Source organism: Schistocerca americana, unplaced genomic scaffold (genome assembly GCF_021461395.2).
Source record: "Schistocerca americana isolate TAMUIC-IGC-003095 unplaced genomic scaffold, iqSchAmer2.1 HiC_scaffold_420, whole genome shotgun sequence".
Classification (NCBI taxonomy): domain Eukaryota; kingdom Metazoa; phylum Arthropoda; class Insecta; order Orthoptera; family Acrididae; genus Schistocerca; species Schistocerca americana.
The window spans coordinates 46884-70136 of NW_025726149.1; the positions used below are offsets into that span (position 1 = coordinate 46884).

At 53.1% G+C, this 23253-nt stretch overlaps 38 non-coding genes across 38 annotated transcripts; 8 read left to right on the forward strand and 30 right to left on the reverse strand.

Moving 5' to 3' along the window:
• The first annotated feature begins 731 nt into the window (after positions 1-731).
• Trnag-ucc lies at positions 732-803 on the forward strand. The gene has a single exon. It is a non-coding gene; the product is annotated as a tRNA-Gly (tRNA).
• A 593-nt stretch (positions 804-1396) lies between these two features.
• On the reverse strand, positions 1397-1470 carry Trnai-aau. Its single transcript has one exon. It is a non-coding gene; the product is annotated as a tRNA-Ile (tRNA).
• A 198-nt stretch (positions 1471-1668) lies between these two features.
• Trnae-uuc lies at positions 1669-1740 on the reverse strand. The gene has a single exon. It is a non-coding gene; the product is annotated as a tRNA-Glu (tRNA).
• Positions 1741-2045: 305 nt separating this feature from the next.
• Trnam-cau lies at positions 2046-2118 on the reverse strand. The gene has a single exon. It is a non-coding gene; the product is annotated as a tRNA-Met (tRNA).
• Positions 2119-2481: 363 nt separating this feature from the next.
• On the reverse strand, positions 2482-2552 carry Trnag-gcc. Its single transcript has one exon. It is a non-coding gene; the product is annotated as a tRNA-Gly (tRNA).
• Positions 2553-2877: 325 nt separating this feature from the next.
• On the forward strand, positions 2878-2949 carry Trnag-ucc. Its single transcript has one exon. It is a non-coding gene; the product is annotated as a tRNA-Gly (tRNA).
• Positions 2950-3542: 593 nt separating this feature from the next.
• Trnai-aau lies at positions 3543-3616 on the reverse strand. The gene has a single exon. It is a non-coding gene; the product is annotated as a tRNA-Ile (tRNA).
• Positions 3617-3780: 164 nt separating this feature from the next.
• On the reverse strand, positions 3781-3852 carry Trnae-uuc. The gene has a single exon. It is a non-coding gene; the product is annotated as a tRNA-Glu (tRNA).
• Positions 3853-4157: 305 nt separating this feature from the next.
• On the reverse strand, positions 4158-4230 carry Trnam-cau. Its single transcript has one exon. It is a non-coding gene; the product is annotated as a tRNA-Met (tRNA).
• Positions 4231-10530: 6300 nt separating this feature from the next.
• On the forward strand, positions 10531-10602 carry Trnag-ucc. Its single transcript has one exon. It is a non-coding gene; the product is annotated as a tRNA-Gly (tRNA).
• Positions 10603-11195: 593 nt separating this feature from the next.
• Trnai-aau lies at positions 11196-11269 on the reverse strand. Its single transcript has one exon. It is a non-coding gene; the product is annotated as a tRNA-Ile (tRNA).
• Positions 11270-11467: 198 nt separating this feature from the next.
• On the reverse strand, positions 11468-11539 carry Trnae-uuc. The gene has a single exon. It is a non-coding gene; the product is annotated as a tRNA-Glu (tRNA).
• A 305-nt stretch (positions 11540-11844) lies between these two features.
• Positions 11845-11917, reverse strand: Trnam-cau. Its single transcript has one exon. It is a non-coding gene; the product is annotated as a tRNA-Met (tRNA).
• Positions 11918-12280: 363 nt separating this feature from the next.
• On the reverse strand, positions 12281-12351 carry Trnag-gcc. The gene has a single exon. It is a non-coding gene; the product is annotated as a tRNA-Gly (tRNA).
• Positions 12352-12676: 325 nt separating this feature from the next.
• On the forward strand, positions 12677-12748 carry Trnag-ucc. The gene has a single exon. It is a non-coding gene; the product is annotated as a tRNA-Gly (tRNA).
• An 862-nt stretch (positions 12749-13610) lies between these two features.
• On the reverse strand, positions 13611-13684 carry Trnai-aau. Its single transcript has one exon. It is a non-coding gene; the product is annotated as a tRNA-Ile (tRNA).
• A 164-nt stretch (positions 13685-13848) lies between these two features.
• Positions 13849-13920, reverse strand: Trnae-uuc. The gene has a single exon. It is a non-coding gene; the product is annotated as a tRNA-Glu (tRNA).
• A 305-nt stretch (positions 13921-14225) lies between these two features.
• Trnam-cau lies at positions 14226-14298 on the reverse strand. Its single transcript has one exon. It is a non-coding gene; the product is annotated as a tRNA-Met (tRNA).
• A 363-nt stretch (positions 14299-14661) lies between these two features.
• Positions 14662-14732, reverse strand: Trnag-gcc. The gene has a single exon. It is a non-coding gene; the product is annotated as a tRNA-Gly (tRNA).
• Positions 14733-15057: 325 nt separating this feature from the next.
• Positions 15058-15129, forward strand: Trnag-ucc. Its single transcript has one exon. It is a non-coding gene; the product is annotated as a tRNA-Gly (tRNA).
• Positions 15130-15722: 593 nt separating this feature from the next.
• Trnai-aau lies at positions 15723-15796 on the reverse strand. Its single transcript has one exon. It is a non-coding gene; the product is annotated as a tRNA-Ile (tRNA).
• A 164-nt stretch (positions 15797-15960) lies between these two features.
• Trnae-uuc lies at positions 15961-16032 on the reverse strand. The gene has a single exon. It is a non-coding gene; the product is annotated as a tRNA-Glu (tRNA).
• A 305-nt stretch (positions 16033-16337) lies between these two features.
• Positions 16338-16410, reverse strand: Trnam-cau. Its single transcript has one exon. It is a non-coding gene; the product is annotated as a tRNA-Met (tRNA).
• Positions 16411-16773: 363 nt separating this feature from the next.
• Positions 16774-16844, reverse strand: Trnag-gcc. The gene has a single exon. It is a non-coding gene; the product is annotated as a tRNA-Gly (tRNA).
• A 325-nt stretch (positions 16845-17169) lies between these two features.
• Positions 17170-17241, forward strand: Trnag-ucc. Its single transcript has one exon. It is a non-coding gene; the product is annotated as a tRNA-Gly (tRNA).
• An 862-nt stretch (positions 17242-18103) lies between these two features.
• On the reverse strand, positions 18104-18177 carry Trnai-aau. Its single transcript has one exon. It is a non-coding gene; the product is annotated as a tRNA-Ile (tRNA).
• Positions 18178-18341: 164 nt separating this feature from the next.
• Positions 18342-18413, reverse strand: Trnae-uuc. Its single transcript has one exon. It is a non-coding gene; the product is annotated as a tRNA-Glu (tRNA).
• A 305-nt stretch (positions 18414-18718) lies between these two features.
• On the reverse strand, positions 18719-18791 carry Trnam-cau. The gene has a single exon. It is a non-coding gene; the product is annotated as a tRNA-Met (tRNA).
• Positions 18792-19154: 363 nt separating this feature from the next.
• On the reverse strand, positions 19155-19225 carry Trnag-gcc. The gene has a single exon. It is a non-coding gene; the product is annotated as a tRNA-Gly (tRNA).
• A 325-nt stretch (positions 19226-19550) lies between these two features.
• On the forward strand, positions 19551-19622 carry Trnag-ucc. Its single transcript has one exon. It is a non-coding gene; the product is annotated as a tRNA-Gly (tRNA).
• Positions 19623-20215: 593 nt separating this feature from the next.
• Positions 20216-20289, reverse strand: Trnai-aau. The gene has a single exon. It is a non-coding gene; the product is annotated as a tRNA-Ile (tRNA).
• A 164-nt stretch (positions 20290-20453) lies between these two features.
• Trnae-uuc lies at positions 20454-20525 on the reverse strand. The gene has a single exon. It is a non-coding gene; the product is annotated as a tRNA-Glu (tRNA).
• Positions 20526-20830: 305 nt separating this feature from the next.
• Trnam-cau lies at positions 20831-20903 on the reverse strand. Its single transcript has one exon. It is a non-coding gene; the product is annotated as a tRNA-Met (tRNA).
• Positions 20904-21266: 363 nt separating this feature from the next.
• Trnag-gcc lies at positions 21267-21337 on the reverse strand. The gene has a single exon. It is a non-coding gene; the product is annotated as a tRNA-Gly (tRNA).
• Positions 21338-21662: 325 nt separating this feature from the next.
• Positions 21663-21734, forward strand: Trnag-ucc. The gene has a single exon. It is a non-coding gene; the product is annotated as a tRNA-Gly (tRNA).
• Positions 21735-22327: 593 nt separating this feature from the next.
• Trnai-aau lies at positions 22328-22401 on the reverse strand. Its single transcript has one exon. It is a non-coding gene; the product is annotated as a tRNA-Ile (tRNA).
• Positions 22402-22565: 164 nt separating this feature from the next.
• Trnae-uuc lies at positions 22566-22637 on the reverse strand. Its single transcript has one exon. It is a non-coding gene; the product is annotated as a tRNA-Glu (tRNA).
• A 305-nt stretch (positions 22638-22942) lies between these two features.
• Positions 22943-23015, reverse strand: Trnam-cau. Its single transcript has one exon. It is a non-coding gene; the product is annotated as a tRNA-Met (tRNA).
• Positions 23016-23253: the final 238 nt, after the last annotated feature.

Genomic DNA, 23253 nt, shown 5'->3' on the forward strand with positions numbered 1-23253 from the left:
CTACAGCCCGCAATCATTACGTAGGATGGAATGTGTTTCTTCAAGTCAATGCGGACACTACGTACTCCACTATTAACCTGGTACAGGTACGCACTAGACCACTTTTCGTTCACTACCGACAATACAACGCCGTACTGAGTGAGAGCACGTGCAATCAAATCATTGCCGCATTCAGGGGGCACATTAAATACTCGAACCGTTCTAACACCATAACCCGAGGGCACAATCTGCACATCACTGACTGTGCCATCGACATGCCTAAATTTACGCACTCCGCCAAATTTTTCAACAAATTTTTCACAGATGTCGCCGGAAAAGAACTTCAAAAATAGCGAATATTGCGCGAAATCCAACTGAAAAGTGTCCACTAGATCTTCCGGGATTTTCAAATCTTCGAATATAAATTCGTGGATTTCAAAAGCGGTGGGCCGCAAAGCATTTCGATCGAACACAAACTGCGCAGTGTTTGCCCTAGTAACTGTCGACATGGTACTCACGTTGAAGAAACTTGAACACGTGGACCTCGAAACACTCGCTGAGCGCCGCCCCGCGATGTAAACAAAGCCGCAACCGCTCCGCTGCTCCGCGCGATGTGCGCGGATACGCTGTCCGAATGCGTCTGGATGTGCTCCCCTAGCCTACCTATAAATGCGCCTGCCAGGTACGATCACCTTCGGCCGCTGCCGACAGGCGGGAAGCCGACACAGCGCGGAGGCGGGGCGCTCGCTTGTGCGGTGGTGGTGTAATGGTCAGCATAGTTGCCTTCCAAGCAGTTGATCCGGGTTCGATTCCCGGCCACCGCAGCAGGCTTTTAATTTCACGTATGAGTACTTTTGCCACGCGCTCTTAAATTATTGTTTTTCCGGCCTCCTACTCGCTGCATACCAGCCCTTAGTGTGTCTCGACTTGTCTCGACTTTGCTCAGCTGACGCGAGAGCTGACGCTCTCAAATCGGCCTATATCAAAACGACAAGCACGAGAAACGACTGAGAGAGGTAAGGAGAGGCGAGGCGATGGACACACAGCACGCCCCCTTCATTTCACGGTGGCGTCTCCCTGACCGAATCGGGCTGTAGCTCCGAAAACTAAGGAGAAGCAAAAATAGGAAGTAAAACTGCCAATAGTACCCTGTGTTCCCATGCGCTCACCCGCCCAAGTACTGACAGGGGCCAAAGTTGTTGCGCATCGGCAATCGGACATTTTCTTTCATTTTCTCTTTATCAGTTGAGAACCAGTGTATTCAAGATAGTACGGCCATTGCCGAGTGAATGCTGTAGCGCTTCCCGACGAGTCGGGTTCGGATCCTCTGTCAACTTCCACGCAGGGTGATGATCTTTTGGTCATCACACTCGCCAGCTGAAATCGGCGCTGCCTTTTCGTAGTAGTAAAAGAGCAGTGGCCCGTGGGGGGATCGAACCCACGACCTTCGCGTTATTAGCACGACGCTCTAACCAACTGAGCTAACGGGCCTCGGCAGATGCAGTTGCTCAGCCCTAAGCTGGAAACAGGTGGCATGAGGCCGTACACCATTTCTATGGTCGTCGTGCGTCTGCTTCCCTGGTCTATATTCTGCTGACGGTCACGAAACAGTAGCTATATTGCGAGCAGGACGGGAAACGGCCGCTCGGACAACTCAAACTTGTCACGACGCGCGTGGAAAAAATTCCGTTCCGGTACCGGGAATCGTACCCGGGCCTCCTGGGTGAAAGCCAGGTATCCTAGCCACTAGACCACACCGGATGTGGCCGTTTCCTTCGACCGTTCGTACGGTCGCTTGTCGCATTTCGTGTCGAGTGCCGCGTCGGCGACCTTCTCTCTTTGCGAGCACCTTTGCACATACTGACTGGCAAGGCGCGCACCTCAAACGCCGCAGAGCAATGCTTTTGGCTTCATGCTCTGCTGGGAGAAGAGGAAAAGGGAAGCTGTAAGTAGCAATAACAGGAAGTAAACATTTTCCCGCTGAAGCGTTGAAACGTTGTGGATAACAAACAAAAAATACGTTGGTGCCCTAGCAACAGCACCACCATCGGTCACAGAAAATCAAATGCCCCGGGTGAGGATCGAACTCACGACCTTAAGATTATGAGACTTACGCGCTGCCTACTGCGCTACCGAGGCACGGGTGCACAACTGGTCCTGGAAACTGGGTAAATACCGTACCCAACATTACTTCCTGGATAACGTGTTCTGTTGCTACACGTGCACTGCCGGCCCAGTTGATTGCGGTGTTGCTGCAGCTGTTGCAACGATAGGCAGCACTCCTTGTCGTTAAAGTTCAGTGCCTCGGAGGCACCTGGACACAGCAACTTGTGAGGCCAAGCCGACGCTAGTCTGCAGAACATCATGCGAGCGTCCTAGTGGGGACCGGCGAGTGCTGCGTTCTCGGTTCTTCTCAAGGGAATCCAGCTATATATTCTTGCGGATCGTGCATCTCAAGCGCGCAAGCCACACGGCAGCATTATCGCGGGAAAAGCAATAAGATGCATCGGCCGGGAATCGAACCCGGGCCGCCCGCGTGGCAGGCGAGCATTCTACCACTGAACCACCGATGCTTGGGCCAGCGGTAACTTTACGCTGCTTCCCGAGCAGATGTCTCAAGGGAAAGTGGGACTGCCGTCAAGCGCCGTAGCATTCTGTGGAGAAGATGCTGCAGACGCTGAATCCTGCACTGCACTGCTTAAAAATGCCGCCAGAACGCGGTCCTCGCCGGCGCCGACTCTTGCCAAAGGATGCGAAATGTGCGCGGATACGCTGTCCGAATGCGTCTGGATGTGCTCCCCTAGCCTACCTCGAAATGCGCCTGCCAGGTACGATCACCTTCGGCCGCTGCCGACAGGCGGGAAGCCGACACAGCGCGGAGGCGGGGCGCTCGCTTGTGCGGTGGTGGTGTAATGGTCAGCATAGTTGCCTTCCAAGCAGTTGATCCGGGTTCGATTCCCGGCCACCGCAGCAGGCTTTTAATTTCGCGTATGAGTACTTTTGCCACGCGCTCTTAAATTATTGTTTTTCCGGCCTCCTACTCGCTGCATACCAGCCCTTAGTGTGTCTCGACTTGTCTCGACTTTGCTCAGCTGACGCGAGAGCTGACGCTCTCAAATCGGCCTATATCAAAACGACAAGCACGAGAAACGACTGAGAGAGGTAAGGAGAGGCGAGGCGATGGACACACAGCACGCCCCCTTCATTTCACGGTGGCGTCTCCCTGACCGAATCGGGCTGTAGCTCCGAAAACTAAGGAGAAGCAAAAATAGGAAGTAAAACTGCCAATAGTACCCTGTGTTCCCATGCGCTCACCCGCCCAAGTACTGACAGGGGCCAAAGTTGTTGCGCATCGGCAATCGGACATTTTCTTTCATTTTCTCTTTATCAATTGAGAACCAGTGTATTCAAGATAGTACGGCCATTGCCGAGTGAATGCTGTAGCGCTTCCCGAAGAGTCGGGTTCGGATCCTCTGTCAACTTCCACGCAGGGTGATGATCTTTTGGTCATCACACTCGCCAGCTGAAATCGGCGCTGCCTTTTCGTAGTAGTAAAAGAGCAGTGGCCCGTGGGGGGATCGAACCCACGACCTTCGCGTTATTAGCACGACGCTCTAACCAACTGAGCTAACGGGCCTCGGCAGATGCAGTTGCTCAGCCCTAAGCTGGAAACAGGTGGCATGAGGCCGTACACCATTTCTATGGTCGTCGTGCGTCTGCTTCCCTGCTCTATATTCTGCTGACGGGAAACGGCCGCTCGGACAGCTCAAACTAGTCACGTCGCGTGTGGAAAAAATTCCGTTCCGGTACCGGGAATCTGACCCGGGCCTCCTGGGTGAAAGCCAGGTATCCTAGCCACTAGACCACACCGGATGTGGCCGTTTCGATCGACCGTTCGTACGGTCGCTTGTCGCATTTCGTGTCGAGTGCCGCGTCGGCGCCCTTCTCTCTTTGCGAGCACCTTTGCACATACTGACTGGCAAGGCGCGCACCTCAAACGCCGCAGAGCAATGCTTTTGGCTTCATGCTCTGCTGGGAGAAGAGGAATAGGGAAGCTGTAAGTAGCAATAACAGGAAGTAAACATTTTCCCGCTGAAGCGTTGAAACGTTGTGGATAACAAACAAGAAATACGTTGGTGCCCTAGCAACAGCACCACCATCGGTCACAGAAAATCAAATGCCCCGGGTGAGGATCGAACTCACGACCTTAAGATTATGAGACTTACGCGCTGCCTACTGCGCTACCGAGGCACGGGTGCACCACTGGTCCTGGAAACTGGGTAAATACCGTACCCAACATTACTTCCTGGATAACGTGTTCTGTTGCTACACGTGCACTGCCGGCCCAGTTGATTGCGGTGTTGCTGCAGCTGTTGCAACGATAGGCAGCACTCCTTGTCGTTAAAGTTCAGTGCCTCGGAGGCACCTGGACACAGCAACTTGTGAGGCCAAGCCGACGCTAGTCTGCAGAACATCATGCGAGCGTCCTAGTGGGGACCGGCGAGTGCTGCGTTCTCGGTTCTTCTCAAGGGAATCCAGCTATATATTCTTGCGGATCGTGCATCTCAAGCGCGCAAGCCACACGGCAGCATTATCGCGGGAAAAGCAAAAAGATGCATCGGCCGGGAATCGAACCCGGGCCACCCGCGTGGCAGGCGAGCATTCTACCACTTTTTTTTTTTTTTTTTTTATTTTTTTTTTTGTTTTTTTTTTTTTTTTTTTTTCTTTTAAGGGCCTCCCAACTCCCCTTATAGCCCTCCTTACTCTCACCAAAATATGCCTTCTTCGGCGAGCTTCATCGCTATATTTGCTGGACTGTCGAACTTCGTGGAACAGAGGAATAACTTAAAACAAAATCATCTTCCGCTCAGATGGCGTGGTGTCTTCTTCCACAGAAAAATGAGGAACTAAGAGTAATTTTATTGCGGAATTCGTGGACGGTCTTCTTTCCTCCGCTGGTTCAACTCTTCTGCGCGTAGTTCAACTAAAATCATATTCCGCTTAAAAGGAAAGTATTCTCCCTCCTGACTAACGTCAGTCACTCCGATGTAGCAGAGAGTTGTTACAAAACAGGTGTCAACGCAGCACAACAGCACAACATGAGAGTTTATGTCGATGTGTGCATCACACGAAAGAAACAGAAATCACAGGAAAGTAATAAAATGAAATCACGACAGTCCGGGAACAGAAATTAAGAGACTGTATCTTCTAAAATACCCATGAAGTCCTGTAAACAAAATAAAATTCCTCAAAATTAAAAGGACACTCCTCTCTTGGAGATAAAACCAGAACGACCCGTAGTGAGGTTGTGGCACAAGTCACCAACCATAACACAACTAAAACAAATAAAGAAGGAAAAAGAAAGTAAAGGTGGAACGCGTCAGCTCAGTAAATCTCAGTTCAAGGTGTTTGCCGCAGTTCCATTTCATAGCCGTAATCCAAGGCCGCCTTCAAAAAATTCGCAAACAGTTCGCGAAATTGAACGCAATCCTTCAGTGTCATATACTGGGCCCACAAATAATCCAGGTAAATCACAGTATCAGTGACGGCCATATCGATAAGGGCATAAATCGTATGCCCTAAGATCCAGACAGTGGCGTTATTTTTCGTCCGCGGGAAAGCTTTGAAGCTAGGCACTATCACACGACGAACAGTCACAAGGTGAGGAGGCGTTCTATTAATGTGGGCGACCATTCGTTGACACAGCCGCCATACCGTCGACACCGATGCACACTCAAAACGATGTTCCCTTGTGTCCACAGCACCACATCTACCACAGTTGGCAGAGGGAAGGAGATGAATGTCGGCAAGCCGCTGGTTCGTCGCTAGGGTGTTGTTGACGATCTTAAACCAGAGCGCACTCACATCCGACGGCAACACCGGGTTGTTGATGTTTGCCCACACGTTCACCCATTCCACTGTGGGGTTGCGGAACACCAGTTTATGACGCGGAGGTTGTCCAGTCAGGGCAACGTAGAGTCCGCGGGCGGTCCTGTGTCTGTCGGTAGCCGTTGACAGAGCGTAGCTCCTCGTTAAAAAGTACTCCCGTATGTAGGACATCTTATACGGGATGGACGCGAGAGAGACGGGCGCCGCTTCAGAGTGTGGGCGGTAGAGCTCCAGGAGTGCCGCGGTGGTTCCTGCCGGGTTGTCGGACTGCAGGGTGGCTGTCCGGTGGACGAGCAGCGCGCCGCATTTGCGTGGAACGTCGGTGAAACCGAGGCCGCCCAGCTGCCTGTCGATGACACAGGTCGAAGCATTGACTTTAAAAATTTCATGCCGCCACAGGAGCCAGTAGACCGCCTGCGAAATCGCCCTCCCGATCGGCTTCGGAACACTAAGCAGTTGGGCGATGTACCACGCGTTCGATAAGATGAATGTGTTAATGACAGCCACACGTTGATGTAAGTTGAGTCGGCGACCTGAGTGGCTGCGACATAGGGCCTTCACAGTGCCAAGAATTCGCCTCCAGTTTAAAACTTGCATTTTTTGTGGGCACGCTACAATGTCGAGTCCTAAAATTTTGTGGGCGCGCACAACACGGAACCAGTCCCGTTCAGCAGACAGTCCCCGCCGACCCAGTGGTACCAATACAGTTTTCCGCGTATTCAGAACGGCGCCAGAGGCACGTTCGTACAGTATCAGAACATCGCGAACTCTGTCCAAGTCATCTGCCCGCCCCATGAAAAGTCCCACGTCGTCAGCATAGGCAGCACATTTGAGAGAGACGTGACAGACCTGGACACCTTCAATGATTCGACCGACTGCGCGCAAAAACGGGTCGAGCGCAATGACAAATAGGAGCATTGATAAAGGACAGCCCTGTCTGACGGATCTTGCAATAGGAATGGGCGGCGACTGCCAACCATTGACGACAATTACTGACGTCGCCGATGTTAAAAGATTCCGTATAGCATCGAGAAAGTGGCCGCCGAACCCCAGTTTTGTCATGACGGACAGAAGATAATCGTGCCCGATACGGTCGAATGCATTGGCAAAATCGATGGAGAGAATGCCAGCGGACAGGTCATTAATGGCTGCGTACGCGACCACGTCTCGGTATGAAGCCGCAGCGTGAAAAATGCTACGGCGTTGCACACCACACGACTGAAAGGGACTGATTATCTTGTCCATGACCACATTGAGTTTCGTTGCGAGGCATCGTGCCGCCAGTTTATAGTCTGCATTTAAAAGTGTGATAGGGCGTAATGCCTCAACACGGCATGCTGTCGGTGTCTTCGGAATTAATACAATACGCCCTTCAACGAACTTCGAAGGGACAGCAGCACCACGAACAATTTCATTTATCATGATCGTCAATGTCTCACCGAAAATATCCCAATAAGCCAGGTAAAATTCGATGGGAAGGCCATCTGGACCTGGAGACTTCCCTCGACGACACGAACGTAACACGTCTTTCGCATCGTCCCGTGACAACATCTCATCCAGTGACTGACGGTCAGATTCGGAGATGACAGTATCCAATTCATCTAACAGAAAGGAACGGGCGACATCATCGGCAGCTGTCCGTCCGAACAATCTCTTAAAGTGGTCGGTGACGTGGGGAACGATCTCATGCTTCGCCGTGAGACGAGCACCAGTGTCCGTGATGAGGGTGGTAATGTCTTTCCTCCGCGCCAACCGTTTCTCGCGTGCCAAGTGGTAAAGCGTTGGCACTTCGTCAATGGTCTCACACTGCGGTCGGCTCCTGATCAGAACACCTTGTGCCTTGTGGAGGTGATGCTGGAGTATCTTGCTTTTAATTCTATTCAAACGTGCGCGTAAGTTTTGATCTGGCGCCACGGGTGCATCAAGCGCATCTTGGAGGCACTGTTGATAAAAGGCAATGGTGCGCCTCTCCCAAAATGACGCCTCCCTTGCATACCGCATCGCAACACTGCGTAACTGCGGTTTGGCTAAGTCGACCCACCATTGTAAGACTGAGGCATAACTTCCCCGTTTTTCAGAACAGAACTGCCACACGTTCTGAATCTCGCAACGTAAACCGGCGTCAGAGAGATGACGGGTATTGAGTTTCCAAACACGGGAAGGTGGCGCCTGCCTATTTGCCAGTAATTGCACGTCACACACAACACCGCAGTGATCGCTAAAAGCGACGGGATGTACCGCAACCCTCTGAAGATAGGTTTGAAGCGGCCGCGACACATAAATGCGATCAATTCTGCTGGCACCGTTCGCATAAAAATGTGTGTATTGCGTCGTGGCAGGATGAAAATGACGCCAAACATCGATCAAGTCATTTGTCACAATTAGTTGGGAAAGTTCCGGGCACATGGTAGCCGTGGGAAATTGATCGGCTGCGGCAGTAACACAGTTAAAATCGCCGCCAACTACTACATTGCGGGTCGACGCAAAGAACGGAACCACATCTTGATTAAAGAAAACGGAACGTGCACGTTTATGATCAGTGCCACTCGGCGCGTATATATTAATAAATGTGACATCCTGGATCGTACACGTAAGTAAGCGGCCATTCGGTAAAAATTGAACGTTAGTTGGTTGCAATACAGTTTTATAAAGAACAGCGGTGCCACAAGTACCTTCAACGTTAATGTTATAGATGACATCATAACCAGGGACGTTATTGAGGCGCTTAACAGTAACTTCTTGGAGCAATGCAACGTCATAGCCGCCCAAAGTTAAAAAGTCTATAAAACTTGCTATTTTATGCGCAGCTATGATGCGATTTACATTGAGTGATAAAACTGAGAAGATCTTTAGATGTTGACGAGCGGCGGCCATTTAAAACACAGACACTCAAGTATTAGCAAGAAAAATGAGAAACGGAAGACGCAGATGCAGCGTCTTAAGCACACCAATAAAACTGTCAAGAAGCACTGCAACCCATTACGTAACTCGTGGACAATACTGTGCAGAAAATTACTGTCAGCGTGCAGGAACAGCGGAACATAACGTCGCAGGTAAACGGGGCACGAATTACAGCAGGTCCGCCGAAAGCCGCTAATGGGATCCAGGGTCGTCCTCCTCCTGCTTCCACCAGGGCGTCTCCGTTGGTCGGTCGGTCGGTTGGGCGCGACCACCAGCGGTGTCTGTGTACGTGGCCTCGTCCGCCTGTGTTGTTGCTGTACTGGCGGCCGACGTCGCCGAATGCCTGCGCGTGCGCTGCGGCAGCTGCTCGCTACTTTGCTCGCTTTTGCGCTTCGCAGCATGCGCACCCTGTTCGCGTGCCGTATTTAAGAACACCTTGAGATGTGCAGTTTGTTCCCTTATACGCTCCTGGCGCGCAGAGCTGTCAGAAGCAGGGGGGCACGATGTCTGAACTTCACTCTCACTGCCACTCTCTGAGACAGGGGTGCACGGTAAATCATCTGACTGCTGACTCCTAGTACCCTTATTTTTATTTTTCTTTGTACGCCCTTTCCTCGGTGCCAGGGGAACCTCTTCAGGCGGCGGAGGCGGTGGTAAGGAGGTGTCCATCTCTTCCGAAATAGCAACTGGTGCATGATCCGAAACATCTGGGACCTCCCTAGCAACTGAATCCGATTCTACCACAGCCGAGGACAAAATGGGAGCGTCCTCCATTCGATCCTGTGGCGCGTCGACAGTAACATTCACCTCACTTGGTACATCCTCAGCACGAATAGGGTCGGCAGGGCATGGTTGTGATACAGTGCCCGCTACTATTTCACTCAGTAGTGGCACAAAGTGGCCACCAGTAGCCGCAACATCACTACGTGGGAGCTGCACGGGTCGTCTACGGGGACAATCAACACGTAAATGCTCAGTGGAATGACAAATTGAGCATGTGGGTGGCTGGCCGATATAAGTCACTTGAGCCCTACAGCCCGCAATCATTACGTAGGATGGAATGTGTTTCTTCAAGTCAATGCGGACACTACGTACTCCACTATTAACCTGGTACCGGTACGCACTAGACCACTTTTCGTTCACTACCGACAATACAACGCCGTACTGAGTGAGAGCACGTGCAATCAAATCATTGCCGCATTCAGGGGGCACATTAAATACTCGAACCGTTCTAACACCATAACCCGAGGGCACAATCTGCACATCACTGACTGTGCCATCGACATGCCTAAATTTACGCACTCCGCCAAATTTTTCAACAAATTTTTCACAGATGTCGCCGGAAAAGAACTTCAAAAATAGCGAATATTGCGCGAAATCCAACTGAAAAGTGTCCACTAGATCTTCCGGGATTTTCAAATCTTCGAATATAAATTCGTGGATTTCAAAAGCGGTGGGCCGCAAAGCATTTCGATCGAACACAAACTGCGCAGTGTTTGCCCTAGTAACTGTCGACATGGTACTCACGTTGAAGAAACTTGAACACGTGGACCTCGAAACACTCGCTGAGCGCCGCCCCGCGATGTAAACAAAGCCGCAACCGCTCCGCTGCTCCGCGCGATGTGCGCGGATACGCTGTCCGAATGCGTCTGGATGTGCTCCCCTAGCCTACCTATAAATGCGCCTGCCAGGTACGATCACCTTCGGCCGCTGCCGACAGGCGGGAAGCCGACACAGCGCGGAGGCGGGGCGCTCGCTTGTGCGGTGGTGGTGTAATGGTCAGCATAGTTGCCTTCCAAGCAGTTGATCCGGGTTCGATTCCCGGCCACCGCAGCAGGCTTTTAATTTCACGTATGAGTACTTTTGCCACGCGCTCTTAAATTATTGTTTTTCCGGCCTCCTACTCGCTGCATACCAGCCCTTAGTGTGTCTCGACTTGTCTCGACTTTGCTCAGCTGACGCGAGAGCTGACGCTCTCAAATCGGCCTATATCAAAACGACAAGCACGAGAAACGACTGAGAGAGGTAAGGAGAGGCGAGGCGATGGACACACAGCACGCCCCCTTCATTTCACGGTGGCGTCTCCCTGACCGAATCGGGCTGTAGCTCCGAAAACTAAGGAGAAGCAAAAATAGGAAGTAAAACTGCCAATAGTACCCTGTGTTCCCATGCGCTCACCCGCCCAAGTACTGACAGGGGCCAAAGTTGTTGCGCATCGGCAATCGGACATTTTCTTTCATTTTCTCTTTATCAGTTGAGAACCAGTGTATTCAAGATAGTACGGCCATTGCCGAGTGAATGCTGTAGCGCTTCCCGACGAGTCGGGTTCGGATCCTCTGTCAACTTCCACGCAGGGTGATGATCTTTTGGTCATCACACTCGCCAGCTGAAATCGGCGCTGCCTTTTCGTAGTAGTAAAAGAGCAGTGGCCCGTGGGGGGATCGAACCCACGACCTTCGCGTTATTAGCACGACGCTCTAACCAACTGAGCTAACGGGCCTCGGCAGATGCAGTTGCTCAGCCCTAAGCTGGAAACAGGTGGCATGAGGCCGTACACCATTTCTATGGTCGTCGTGCGTCTGCTTCCCTGGTCTATATTCTGCTGACGGTCACGAAACAGTAGCTATATTGCGAGCAGGACGGGAAACGGCCGCTCGGACAACTCAAACTTGTCACGACGCGCGTGGAAAAAATTCCGTTCCGGTACCGGGAATCGTACCCGGGCCTCCTGGGTGAAAGCCAGGTATCCTAGCCACTAGACCACACCGGATGTGGCCGTTTCCTTCGACCGTTCGTACGGTCGCTTGTCGCATTTCGTGTCGAGTGCCGCGTCGGCGACCTTCTCTCTTTGCGAGCACCTTTGCACATACTGACTGGCAAGGCGCGCACCTCAAACGCCGCAGAGCAATGCTTTTGGCTTCATGCTCTGCTGGGAGAAGAGGAAAAGGGAAGCTGTAAGTAGCAATAACAGGAAGTAAACATTTTCCCGCTGAAGCGTTGAAACGTTGTGGATAACAAACAAAAAATACGTTGGTGCCCTAGCAACAGCACCACCATCGGTCACAGAAAATCAAATGCCCCGGGTGAGGATCGAACTCACGACCTTAAGATTATGAGACATACGCGCTGCCTACTGCGCTACCGAGGCACGGGTGCACAACTGGTCCTGGAAACTGGGTAAATACCGTACCCAACATTACTTCCTGGATAACGTGTTCTGTTGCTACACGTGCACTGCCGGCCCAGTTGATTGCGGTGTTGCTGCAGCTGTTGCAACGATAGGCAGCACTCCTTGTCGTTAAAGTTCAGTGCCTCGGAGGCACCTGGACACAGCAACTTGTGAGGCCAAGCCGACGCTAGTCTGCAGAACATCATGCGAGCGTCCTAGTGGGGACCGGCGAGTGCTGCGTTCTCGGTTCTTCTCAAGGGAATCCAGCTATATATTCTTGCGGATCGTGCATCTCAAGCGCGCAAGCCACACGGCAGCATTATCGCGGGAAAAGCAATAAGATGCATCGGCCGGGAATCGAACCCGGGCCGCCCGCGTGGCAGGCGAGCATTCTACCACTGAACCACCGATGCTTGGGCCAGCGGTAACTTTACGCTGCTTCCCGAGCAGATGTCTCAAGGGAAAGTGGGACTGCCGTCAAGCGCCGTAGCATTCTGTGGAGAAGATGCTGCAGACGCTGAATCCTGCACTGCACTGCTTAAAAATGCCGCCAGAACGCGGTCCTCGCCGGCGCCGACTCTTGCCAAAGGATGCGAAATGTGCGCGGATACGCTGTCCGAATGCGTCTGGATGTGCTCCCCTAGCCTACCTCGAAATGCGCCTGCCAGGTACGATCACCTTCGGCCGCTGCCGACAGGCGGGAAGCCGACACAGCGCGGAGGCGGGGCGCTCGCTTGTGCGGTGGTGGTGTAATGGTCAGCATAGTTGCCTTCCAAGCAGTTGATCCGGGTTCGATTCCCGGCCACCGCAGCAGGCTTTTAATTTCGCCTATGAGTACTTTTGCCACGCGCTCTTAAATTATTGTTTTTCCGGCCTCCTACTCGCTGCATACCAGCCCTTAGTGTGTCTCGACTTGTCTCGACTTTGCTCAGCTGACGCGAGAGCTGACGCTTTTTTTTTTTTTTTTTTTTTTTTTTTTTTTTACGGGGTGATATGTTACAATACAGCATCACCGGTCTATTCCGGTCTAACTGTGTTGGTGAGGCAGTAAATTTCCACAGGGCAGTGACTGTGTCACTGCAACTCACTTTGGAGGTGTGGCGGTGGGACTTGTAGTCCCGTACCACCCTCTGACGGTGATAGTGCTACATGTGTCAGGCATAAAGATTTTGCCTAACATGGACAGGTGAAGGTGTGGTGGTGGGACATTTAGCTGACGCTCTCAAATCGGCCTATATCAAAACGACAAGCACGAGAAACGACTGAGAGAGGTAAGGAGAGGCGAGGCGATGGACACACAGCACGCCCCCTTCATTTCACGGTGGCGTCTCCCTGACCGAATCGGGCTGTAGCTCCGAAAACTAAGGAGAAGCAAAAATAGGAAGTAAAACTGCCAATAGTACCCTGTGTTCCCATGCGCTCACCCGCCCAAGTACTGACAGGGGCCAAAGTTGTTGCGCATCGGCAATCGGACATTTTCTTTCATTTTCTCTTTATCAATTGAGAACCAGTGTATTCAAGATAGTACGGCCATTGCCGAGTGAATGCTGTAGCGCTTCCCGAAGAGTCGGGTTCGGATCCTCTGTCAACTTCCACGCAGGGTGATGATCTTTTGGTCATCACACTCGCCAGCTGAAATCGGCGCTGCCTTTTCGTAGTAGTAAAAGAGCAGTGGCCCGTGGGGGGATCGAACCCACGACCTTCGCGTTATTAGCACGACGCTCTAACCAACTGAGCTAACGGGCCTCGGCAGATGCAGTTGCTCAGCCCTAAGCTGGAAACAGGTGGCATGAGGCCGTACACCATTTCTATGGTCGTCGTGCGTCTGCTTCCCTGCTCTATATTCTGCTGACGGGAAACGGCCGCTCGGACAGCTCAAACTAGTCACGTCGCGTGTGGAAAAAATTCCGTTCCGGTACCGGGAATCTGACCCGGGCCTCCTGGGTGAAAGCCAGGTATCCTAGCCACTAGACCACACCGGATGTGGCCGTTTCGATCGACCGTTCGTACGGTCGCTTGTCGCATTTCGTGTCGAGTGCCGCGTCGGCGCCCTTCTCTCTTTGCGAGCACCTTTGCACATACTGACTGGCAAGGCGCGCACCTCAAACGCCGCAGAGCAATGCTTTTGGCTTCATGCTCTGCTGGGAGAAGAGGAAAAGGGAAGCTGTAAGTAGCAATAACAGGAAGTAAACATTTTCCCGCTGAAGCGTTGAAACGTTGTGGATAACAAACAAGAAATACGTTGGTGCCCTAGCAACAGCACCACCATCGGTCACAGAAAATCAAATGCCCCGGGTGAGGATCGAACTCACGACCTTAAGATTATGAGACTTACGCGCTGCCTACTGCGCTACCGAGGCACGGGTGCACCACTGGTCCTGGAAACTGGGTAAATACCGTACCCAACATTACTTCCTGGATAACGTGTTCTGTTGCTACACGTGCACTGCCGGCCCAGTTGATTGCGGTGTTGCTGCAGCTGTTGCAACGATAGGCAGCACTCCTTGTCGTTAAAGTTCAGTGCCTCGGAGGCACCTGGACACAGCAACTTGTGAGGCCAAGCCGACGCTAGTCTGCAGAACATCATGCGAGCGTCCTAGTGGGGACCGGCGAGTGCTGCGTTCTCGGTTCTTCTCAAGGGAATCCAGCTATATATTCTTGCGGATCGTGCATCTCAAGCGCGCAAGCCACACGGCAGCATTATCGCGGGAAAAGCAATAAGATGCATCGGCCGGGAATCGAACCCGGGCCGCCCGCGTGGCAGGCGAGCATTCTACCACTGAACCACCGATGCTTGGGCCAGCGGTAACTTTACGCTGCTTCCCGAGCAGATGTCTCAAGGGAAAGTGGGACTGCCGTCAAGCGCCGTAGCATTCTGTGGAGAAGATGCTGCAGACGCTGAATCCTGCACTGCACTGCTTAAAAATGCCGCCAGAACGCGGTCCTCGCCGGCGCCGACTCTTGCCAAAGGATGCGAAATGTGCGCGGATACGCTGTCCGAATGCGTCTGGATGTGCTCCCCTAGCCTACCTCGAAATGCGCCTGCCAGGTACGATCACCTTCGGCCGCTGCCGACAGGCGGGAAGCCGACACAGCGCGGAGGCGGGGCGCTCGCTTGTGCGGTGGTGGTGTAATGGTCAGCATAGTTGCCTTCCAAGCAGTTGATCCGGGTTCGATTCCCGGCCACCGCAGCAGGCTTTTAATTTCGCGTATGAGTACTTTTGCCACGCGCTCTTAAATTATTGTTTTTCCGGCCTCCTACTCGCTGCATACCAGCCCTTAGTGTGTCTCGACTTGTCTCGACTTTGCTCAGCTGACGCGAGAGCTGACGCTCTCAAATCGGCCTATATCAAAACGACAAGCACGAGAAACGACTGAGAGAGGTAAGGAGAGGCGAGGCGATGGACACACAGCACGCCCCCTTCATTTCACGGTGGCGTCTCCCTGACCGAATCGGGCTGTAGCTCCGAAAACTAAGGAGAAGCAAAAATAGGAAGTAAAACTGCCAATAGTACCCTGTGTTCCCATGCGCTCACCCGCCCAAGTACTGACAGGGGCCAAAGTTGTTGCGCATCGGCAATCGGACATTTTCTTTCATTTTCTCTTTATCAATTGAGAACCAGTGTATTCAAGATAGTACGGCCATTGCCGAGTGAATGCTGTAGCGCTTCCCGAAGAGTCGGGTTCGGATCCTCTGTCAACTTCCACGCAGGGTGATGATCTTTTGGTCATCACACTCGCCAGCTGAAATCGGCGCTGCCTTTTCGTAGTAGTAAAAGAGCAGTGGCCCGTGGGGGGATCGAACCCACGACCTTCGCGTTATTAGCACGACGCTCTAACCAACTGAGCTAACGGGCCTCGGCAGATGCAGTTGCTCAGCCCTAAGCTGGAAACAGGTGGCATGAGGCCGTACACCATTTCTATGGTCGTCGTGCGTCTGCTTCCCTGCTCTATATTCTGCTGACGGGAAACGGCCGCTCGGACAGCTCAAACTAGTCACGTCGCGTGTGGAAAAAATTCCGTTCCGGTACCGGGAATCTGACCCGGGCCTCCTGGGTGAAAGCCAGGTATCCTAGCCACTAGACCACACCGGATGTGGCCGTTTCGATCGACCGTTCGTACGGTCGCTTGTCGCATTTCGTGTCGAGTGCCGCGTCGGCGCCCTTCTCTCTTTGCGAGCACCTTTGCACATACTGACTGGCAAGGCGCGCACCTCAAACGCCGCAGAGCAATGCTTTTGGCTTCATGCTCTGCTGGGAGAAGAGGAAAAGGGAAGCTGTAAGTAGCAATAACAGGAAGTAAACATTTTCCCGCTGAAGCGTTGAAACGTTGTGGATAACAAACAAAAAATACGTTGGTGCCCTAGCAACAGCACCACCATCGGTCACAGAAAATCAAATGCCCCGGGTGAGGATCGAACTCACGACCTTAAGATTATGAGACATACGCGCTGCCTACTGCGCTACCGAGGCACGGGTGCACAACTGGTCCTGGAAACTGGGTAAATACCGTACCCAACATTACTTCCTGGATAACGTGTTCTGTTGCTACACGTGCACTGCCGGCCCAGTTGATTGCGGTGTTGCTGCAGCTGTTGCAACGATAGGCAGCACTCCTTGTCGTTAAAGTTCAGTGCCTCGGAGGCACCTGGACACAGCAACTTGTGAGGCCAAGCCGACGCTAGTCTGCAGAACATCATGCGAGCGTCCTAGTGGGGACCGGCGAGTGCTGCGTTCTCGGTTCTTCTCAAGGGAATCCAGCTATATATTCTTGCGGATCGTGCATCTCAAGCGCGCAAGCCACACGGCAGCATTATCGCGGGAAAAGCAATAAGATGCATCGGCCGGGAATCGAACCCGGGCCGCCCGCGTGGCAGGCGAGCATTCTACCACTGAACCACCGATGCTTGGGCCAGCGGTAACTTTACGCTGCTTCCCGAGCAGATGTCTCAAGGGAAAGTGGGACTGCCGTCAAGCGCCGTAGCATTCTGTGGAGAAGATGCTGCAGACGCTGAATCCTGCACTGCACTGCTTAAAAATGCCGCCAGAACGCGGTCCTCGCCGGCGCCGACTCTTGCCAAAGGATGCGAAATGTGCGCGGATACGCTGTCCGAATGCGTCTGGATGTGCTCCCCTAGCCTACCTCGAAATGCGCCTGCCAGGTACGATCACCTTCGGCCGCTGCCGACAGGCGGGAAGCCGACACAGCGCGGAGGCGGGGCGCTCGCTTGTGCGGTGGTGGTGTAATGGTCAGCATAGTTGCCTTCCAAGCAGTTGATCCGGGTTCGATTCCCGGCCACCGCAGCAGGCTTTTAATTTCGCCTATGAGTACTTTTGCCACGCGCTCTTAAATTATTGTTTTTCCGGCCTCCTACTCGCTGCATACCAGCCCTTAGTGTGTCTCGACTTGTCTCGACTTTGCTCAGCTGACGCGAGAGCTGACGCTTTTTTTTTTTTTTTTTTTTTTTTTTTTTTTTACGGGGTGATATGTTACAATACAGCATCACCGGTCTATTCCGGTCTAACTGTGTTGGTGAGGCAGTAAATTTCCACAGGGCAGTGACTGTGTCACTGCAACTCACTTTGGAGGTGTGGCGGTGGGACTTGTAGTCCCGTACCACCCTCTGACGGTGATAGTGCTACATGTGTCAGGCATAAAGATTTTGCCTAACATGGACAGGTGAAGGTGTGGTGGTGGGACATTTAGCTGACGCTCTCAAATCGGCCTATATCAAAACGACAAGCACGAGAAACGACTGAGAGAGGTAAGGAGAGGCGAGGCGATGGACACACAGCACGCCCCCTTCATTTCACGGTGGCGTCTCCCTGACCGAATCGGGCTGTAGCTCCGAAAACTAAGGAGAAGCAAAAATAGGAAGTAAAACTGCCAATAGTACCCTGTGTTCCCATGCGCTCACCCGCCCAAGTACTGACAGGGGCCAAAGTTGTTGCGCATCGGCAATCGGACATTTTCTTTCATTTTCTCTTTATCAATTGAGAACCAGTGTATTCAAGATAGTACGGCCATTGCCGAGTGAATGCTGTAGCGCTTCCCGAAGAGTCGGGTTCGGATCCTCTGTCAACTTCCACGCAGGGTGATGATCTTTTGGTCATCACACTCGCCAGCTGAAATCGGCGCTGCCTTTTCGTAGTAGTAAAAGAGCAGTGGCCCGTGGGGGGATCGAACCCACGACCTTCGCGTTATTAGCACGACGCTCTAACCAACTGAGCTAACGGGCCTCGGCAGATGCAGTTGCTCAGCCCTAAGCTGGAAACAGGTGGCATGAGGCCGTACACCATTTCTATGGTCGTCGTGCGTCTGCTTCCCTGCTCTATATTCTGCTGACGGGAAACGGCCGCTCGGACAGCTCAAACTAGTCACGTCGCGTGTGGAAAAAATTCCGTTCCGGTACCGGGAATCTGACCCGGGCCTCCTGGGTGAAAGCCAGGTATCCTAGCCACTAGACCACACCGGATGTGGCCGTTTCGATCGACCGTTCGTACGGTCGCTTGTCGCATTTCGTGTCGAGTGCCGCGTCGGCGCCCTTCTCTCTTTGCGAGCACCTTTGCACATACTGACTGGCAAGGCGCGCACCTCAAACGCCGCAGAGCAATGCTTTTGGCTTCATGCTCTGCTGGGAGAAGAGGAAAAGGGAAGCTGTAAGTAGCAATAACAGGAAGTAAACATTTTCCCGCTGAAGCGTTGAAACGTTGTGGATAACAAACAAGAAATACGTTGGTGCCCTAGCAACAGCACCACCATCGGTCACAGAAAATCAAATGCCCCGGGTGAGGATCGAACTCACGACCTTAAGATTATGAGACTTACGCGCTGCCTACTGCGCTACCGAGGCACGGGTGCACCACTGGTCCTGGAAACTGGGTAAATACCGTACCCAACATTACTTCCTGGATAACGTGTTCTGTTGCTACACGTGCACTGCCGGCCCAGTTGATTGCGGTGTTGCTGCAGCTGTTGCAACGATAGGCAGCACTCCTTGTCGTTAAAGTTCAGTGCCTCGGAGGCACCTGGACACAGCAACTTGTGAGGCCAAGCCGACGCTAGTCTGCAGAACATCATGCGAGCGTCCTAGTGGGGACCGGCGAGTGCTGCGTTCTCGGTTCTTCTCAAGGGAATCCAGCTATATATTCTTGCGGATCGTGCATCTCAAGCGCGCAAGCCACACGGCAGCATTATCGCGGGAAAAGCAATAAGATGCATCGGCCGGGAATCGAACCCGGGCCGCCCGCGTGGCAGGCGAGCATTCTACCACTGAACCACCGATGCTTGGGCCAGCGGTAACTTTACGCTGCTTCCCGAGCAGATGTCTCAAGGGAAAGTGGGACTGCCGTCAAGCGCCGTAGCATTCTGTGGAGAAGATGCTGCAGACGCTGAATCCTGCACTGCACTGCTTAAAAATGCCGCCAGAACGCGGTCCTCGCCGGCGCCGACTCTTGCCAAAGGATGCGAAATGTGCGCGGATACGCTGTCCGAATGCGTCTGGATGTGCTCCCCTAGCCTACCTCGAAATGCGCCTGCCAGGTACGATCACCTTCGGCCGCTGCCGACAGGCGGGAAGCCGACACAGCGCGGAGGCGGGGCGCTCGCTTGTGCGGTGGTGGTGTAATGGTCAGCATAGTTGCCTTCCAAGCAGTTGATCCGGGTTCGATTCCCGGCCACCGCAGCAGGCTTTTAATTTCGCGTATGAGTACTTTTGCCACGCGCTCTTAAATTATTGTTTTTCCGGCCTCCTACTCGCTGCATACCAGCCCTTAGTGTGTCTCGACTTGTCTCGACTTTGCTCAGCTGACGCGAGAGCTGACGCTCTCAAATCGGCCTATATCAAAACGACAAGCACGAGAAACGACTGAGAGAGGTAAGGAGAGGCGAGGCGATGGACACACAGCACGCCCCCTTCATTTCACGGTGGCGTCTCCCTGACCGAATCGGGCTGTAGCTCCGAAAACTAAGGAGAAGCAAAAATAGGAAGTAAAACTGCCAATAGTACCCTGTGTTCCCATGCGCTCACCCGCCCAAGTACTGACAGGGGCCAAAGTTGTTGCGCATCGGCAATCGGACATTTTCTTTCATTTTCTCTTTATCAATTGAGAACCAGTGTATTCAAGATAGTACGGCCATTGCCGAGTGAATGCTGTAGCGCTTCCCGAAGAGTCGGGTTCGGATCCTCTGTCAACTTCCACGCAGGGTGATGATCTTTTGGTCATCACACTCGCCAGCTGAAATCGGCGCTGCCTTTTCGTAGTAGTAAAAGAGCAGTGGCCCGTGGGGGGATCGAACCCACGACCTTCGCGTTATTAGCACGACGCTCTAACCAACTGAGCTAACGGGCCTCGGCAGATGCAGTTGCTCAGCCCTAAGCTGGAAACAGGTGGCATGAGGCCGTACACCATTTCTATGGTCGTCGTGCGTCTGCTTCCCTGCTCTATATTCTGCTGACGGGAAACGGCCGCTCGGACAGCTCAAACTAGTCACGTCGCGTGTGGAAAAAATTCCGTTCCGGTACCGGGAATCTGACCCGGGCCTCCTGGGTGAAAGCCAGGTATCCTAGCCACTAGACCACACCGGATGTGGCCGTTTCGATCGACCGTTCGTACGGTCGCTTGTCGCATTTCGTGTCGAGTGCCGCGTCGGCGCCCTTCTCTCTTTGCGAGCACCTTTGCACATACTGACTGGCAAGGCGCGCACCTCAAACGCCGCAGAGCAATGCTTTTGGCTTCATGCTCTGCTGGGAGAAGAGGAAAAGGGAAGCTGTAAGTAGCAATAACAGGAAGTAAACATTTTCCCGCTGAAGCGTTGAAACGTTGTGGATAACAAACAAGAAATACGTTGGTGCCCTAGCAACAGCACCACCATCGGTCACAGAAAATCAAATGCCCCGGGTGAGGATCGAACTCACGACCTTAAGATTATGAGACTTACGCGCTGCCTACTGCGCTACCGAGGCACGGGTGCACCACTGGTCCTGGAAACTGGGTAAATACCGTACCCAACATTACTTCCTGGATAACGTGTTCTGTTGCTACACGTGCACTGCCGGCCCAGTTGATTGCGGTGTTGCTGCAGCTGTTGCAACGATAGGCAGCACTCCTTGTCGTTAAAGTTCAGTGCCTCGGAGGCACCTGGACACAGCAACTTGTGAGGCCAAGCCGACGCTAGTCTGCAGAACATCATGCGAGCGTCCTAGTGGGGACCGGCGAGTGCTGCGTTCTCGGTTCTTCTCAAGGGAATCCAGCTATATATTCTTGCGGATCGTGCATCTCAAGCGCGCAAGCCACACGGCAGCATTATCGCGGGAAAAGCAATAAGATGCATCGGCCGGGAATCGAACCCGGGCCGCCCGCGTGGCAGGCGAGCATTCTACCACTGAACCACCGATGCTTGGGCCAGCGGTAACTTTACGCTGCTTCCCGAGCAGATGTCTCAAGGGAAAGTGGGACTGCCGTCAAGCGCCGTAGCATTCTGTGGAGAAGATGCTGCAGACGCTGAATCCTGCACTGCACTGCTTAAAAATGCCGCCAGAACGCGGTCCTCGCCGGCGCCGACTTTTGCCAAAGGATGCGAAATGTGCGCGGATACGCTGTCCGAATGCGTCTGGATGTGCTCCCCTAGCCTACCTCGAAATGCGCCTGCCAGGTACGATCACCTTCGGCCGCTGCCGACAGGCGGGAAGCCGACACAGCGCGGAGGCGGGGCGCTCGCTTGTGCGGTGGTGGTGTAATGGTCAGCATAGTTGCCTTCCAAGCAGTTGATCCGGGTTCGATTCCCGGCCACCGCAGCAGGCTTTTAATTTCGCGTATGAGTACTTTTGCCACGCGCTCTTAAATTATTGTTTTTCCGGCCTCCTACTCGCTGCATACCAGCCCTTAGTGTGTCTCGACTTGTCTCGACTTTGCTCAGCTGACGCGAGAGCTGACGCTCTCAAATCGGCCTATATCAAAACGACAAGCACGAGAAACGACTGAGAGAGGTAAGGAGAGGCGAGGCGATGGACACACAGCACGCCCCCTTCATTTCACGGTGGCGTCTCCCTGACCGAATCGGGCTGTAGCTCCGAAAACTAAGGAGAAGCAAAAATAGGAAGTAAAACTGCCAATAGTACCCTGTGTTCCCATGCGCTCACCCGCCCAAGTACTGACAGGGGCCAAAGTTGTTGCGCATCGGCAATCGGACATTTTCTTTCATTTTCTCTTTATCAATTGAGAACCAGTGTATTCAAGATAGTACGGCCATTGCCGAGTGAATGCTGTAGCGCTTCCCGAAGAGTCGGGTTCGGATCCTCTGTCAACTTCCACGCAGGGTGATGATCTTTTGGTCATCACACTCGCCAGCTGAAATCGGCGCTGCCTTTTCGTAGTAGTAAAAGAGCAGTGGCCCGTGGGGGGATCGAACCCACGACCTTCGCGTTATTAGCACGACGCTCTAACCAACTGAGCTAACGGGCCTCGGCAGATGCAGTTGCTCAGCCCTAAGCTGGAAACAGGTGGCATGAGGCCGTACACCATTTCTATGGTCGTCGTGCGTCTGCTTCCCTGCTCTATATTCTGCTGACGGGAAACGGCCGCTCGGACAGCTCAAACTAGTCACGTCGCGTGTGGAAAAAATTCCGTTCCGGTACCGGGAATCTGACCCGGGCCTCCTGGGTGAAAGCCAGGTATCCTAGCCACTAGACCACACCGGATGTGGCCGTTTCGATCGACCGTTCGTACGGTCGCTTGTCGCATTTCGTGTCGAGTGCCGCGTCGGCGCCCTTCTCTCTTTGCGAGCACCTTTGCACATACTGACTGGCAAGGCGCGCACCTCAAACGCCGCAGAGCAATGCTTTTGGCTTCATGCTCTGCTGGGAGAAGAGGAAAAGGGAAGCTGTAAGTAGCAATAACAGGAAGTAAACATTTTCCCGCTGAAGCGTTGAAACGTTGCGGATAACAAACAAGAAATACGTTGGTGCCCTAGCAACAGCACCACCATCGGTCACAGAAAATCAAATGCCCCGGGTGAGGATCGAACTCACGACCTTAAGATTATGAGACTTACGCGCTGCCTACTGCGCTACCGAGGCACGGGTGCACCACTGGTCCTGGAAACTGGGTAAATACCGTACCCAACATTACTTCCTGGATAACGTGTTCTGTTGCTACACGTGCACTGCCGGCCCAGTTGATTGCGGTGTTGCTGCAGCTGTTGCAACGATAGGCAGCACTCCTTGTCGTTAAAGTTCAGTGCCTCGGAGGCACCTGGACACAGCAACTTGTGAGGCCAAGCCGACGCTAGTCTGCAGAACATCATGCGAGCGTCCT